Source organism: Oryctolagus cuniculus, chromosome 2 (assembly GCF_964237555.1).
Source record: "Oryctolagus cuniculus chromosome 2, mOryCun1.1, whole genome shotgun sequence".
NCBI classification, from domain to species: Eukaryota; Metazoa; Chordata; class Mammalia; order Lagomorpha; family Leporidae; genus Oryctolagus; species Oryctolagus cuniculus.
In genome coordinates this window covers 134440562-134443770 of record NC_091433.1, presented here as the reverse complement: position 1 = coordinate 134443770, position 3209 = coordinate 134440562, and positions in this window count along the sequence as shown.

The following is a 3209-nucleotide window of genomic DNA, read 5'->3' as shown; positions in this document are numbered from 1 at the left end:
CCGCTGTGAATCATGACTCTTAGAGGTGGGGGCTTGGTGACTTTTTTCATTAGGTCAAGCAGCTGTACGAACCAGTAAGCACTCATCTTTATACAGATTTTTTTTTTTGTAGATTTTTTTTTTTACTTGAAAGTCAAGTTACACAGAGAGAGGAGAGGCAGAGAGAGAGAGAGAGAGAGAGAGAGAGAGAGAGAGAGAGAGGTCTTCCATCCACAGGTTCACTCCCCAAATGGCCGCAACGGCCAGAGTTGCACTGATCTGAAGCCAGGAGCCAGGAGTTTTTTCCAGGTCTCCCATGCAGGTGTGGGGGCCCAAGGACTTGGGCCATCTTCTGCTTTCCCAGACCACAGCAGAGAGCTGGGTTGGAAGTGCAGCAGCAGGGTCTTGAACCGGCGCCCACATGGGATGCCGGCACTGCAGGTGGGGGCTTTACCTGTTACGCCACAGCATTGGCCCCTTTATATGGATTTTGTAGTTAGTAAAGACCTCCTTCAAAAGATTAATGGGAGAGTTTTATTTTTTTTTCAAGTAGTTAAGCAAAGTACTCAGACATGACCAGTGTTAGGTAATTTCTTCTTTATAGTAATCATGAAAGGGCCAAAGAATGTTTTTCCCCTAAGAAAACTTCTGCAGTTACAATAGTTTTTGTTGTTAATATTGGAAAGGCAGAGTAACAGAGTGAAGGAGAGAAAGATTTCCATCTGCTGGTTCACTGCCCAAATGACTGAACAGCCAGATCTGGTCCAGGCCAAGGCTAGGCCAGAACTCCATGTGGGTGGCAGGAGTCCAGGTACTTGAGCCATCATCTGTTACCTTCCCAGGGACGTTAGCAAGGAGCTGGATCAGAAGCAGAACAGCCAGAACTAACACTGACACTCCATATTCAAAGTTTTGACTGCATGTAGTAGGTACTTTTCTGGGAACTGTTTCCACAGCTTTCATCAGGCTTTCAAGGCACTAGGCTGAAAGGAACCATCACTAGGTATTGATGTTCAGCATCAGCAAGCAACTGAGGCCCCAAATTAATAACATCAACTTGGGACAATCTGTTCTCTATTTTTAAAGTAAGATGTTTTGGTATTTTTAAAATTTATTTTAAAATCTCTTATGTAGTCAACTCTCAGTAATAAAGAGAACAAATACAGTTGCCTGACAGGGTTAGTCCCCATGGAGTTGGGGCACTTTTTAGGAGGTGGGTCTAGTGGGAAGTCTTACGGTTCCTGAGGATGTGAGGTGGTCATTATTGCAAGAGGGGGGTTATAAAAGCCTGAGCTTGAGAACTGCTGAGGTGTGGCAGTTTGAGCTACCACCTGACACTGGCATTGCCTACAGGAAAGTCTTTTCTAGTCCCGACTGCTCTGCTTCCTAACGGGCCTGGGAAGGTAGCAGATGATGGCCCAAGCACTTGAGCTGCTGCTATACAAGAGACGAAGATAGGCGTTCCTGGCTCCTGGCTTTAACCCCGCCCCCACCTGGCTATTGTACCCACTTGAGGAGTGGATCAGCTGATGGGATGGGAGATCTATCAAATAAGTAAATCTTTGGTTCAGGGGAGGAAGCCTGAGTTTGGGCTCAACCACTCTTTGCTTCCTATTTCACTATATGATCCTTCCTCCATGTGCTCCCATGGACCTCCCTGCCAAAGCCAAAGCCTTTGCCATGCCTCTCCAACTGTGATCTTAGTACTCTTCATAAATTAGCTGCCTTTTTATAGTAATGGGAAACTGATATAGGCATATACTCGGGTTGAACTGCTGGATCTTAGGGTGCCTAGTATTTTTTGGGAAATGCTGCAGTTTCCATAGTGGCTATACCATTTTCCATTCCCACTAGCAATGCACAAGGCTTCCTGTTTCTCCACATTTCTCCAAGGTTTTCTGAAAATTTTTTTGGGGGGAGCATAATAGTGCACCTTAATGGGGATAAAGTGGTATCTAATTATCTTCAGTTGCATTTCTCAAATCACATATCTTTCCATGTGCCTCTTGGCCTTCTGTATATCTGTTTTACTATTCAAGTTTGTTGCCCATATTTTAATCAGGTGTTGATATATGGTTTGCAAGTATTTCTTACCACTCTGTGTGCTGGTATTTCACTTTATGAAGCGTCATCCACTTTAAAGACTTACAAATTAGGTAGATAGGAGTTGGGCTGGCACTCCCTATATGGGCACCAGTTCATGTCCCTGCTGCTCCACTTCCTGTCCAGCTCCCTGCTAATGGTCTGGGAAAAGCAGCAGAAAGATGGCCTGAATCCTTGGGCTCCTGTCACCCACATGGGAGACGTGGAAGAAGCTCCTGGCTCTTAGCTTCAGCCTGGTCCAGCCCTGGCCATTGCAGCCATTTGGGGAGTGAACCAACCAGTGGATTGAAGCTCGCCTTCTTCTCTAACGGCCTTTCAAATAAATAATCTTAAAAAATAAATAAATAAAAGGGAGATGTGACTTTGTGCCACCTACCTGCTCAGGATTTACAAGCTTAACTCCTAGGATACCCTAAGGAGCCGCAGATCATTTGCATAGTATCTCACTAGTGTGCACTTGACAATATGGATGTCCTCAAAAAATATAATCCTTACCTTTTATGCGCAGTGACAAAAGTACTGAAAAGTGTTATGAATTCAGTCTGTAAATAGGGCGTAGGTTTAATTCATTATTTACTGGGCAGTCACTAAGAACTGGCTATTCTTCTGGACAACTGGGGCTATCAGTGAACAAGACAGATCTCGACCTTTGTGGAGTGGAGAGCTTTTATTCAACAGCCAATTAAGACAAATATACAGACTCACAGAAAAGGACGAATGCTGTGGGAAGGGGAAAAAATAAAGTGGGAGAAAGCCCAGATACATTTGTATTTTAAAGTAGAGCAGGCAGGACATACCTGAACAAAGCCTTGAAGGCGTGAGCTAAGAGACTGGGAAGTCTGAGGTGGTAGCAAGCCAAAGGCTGCATGTGCCACAAGGAGCTCAGGTGGCTGGGGCAGGGCAGAGCAAACGATAGTAGTAAAGGAAGAGATGAGGGCAGGGAGGGGCGGAGGCAGAGTTGTTCTCCAGGGCTTTGTAGTGACTTCCTGCCTCTTACTCAGTGATAAAGCATCTTTATCCATGCCCTGCAGATTCAATACTGCTTCACTGGTTGTTGTTGTTGTTTTTAATAAAGAATTAAAACTATGGCTGTGAAAGTCCACCAAAGACTACTGAATACATTCAAA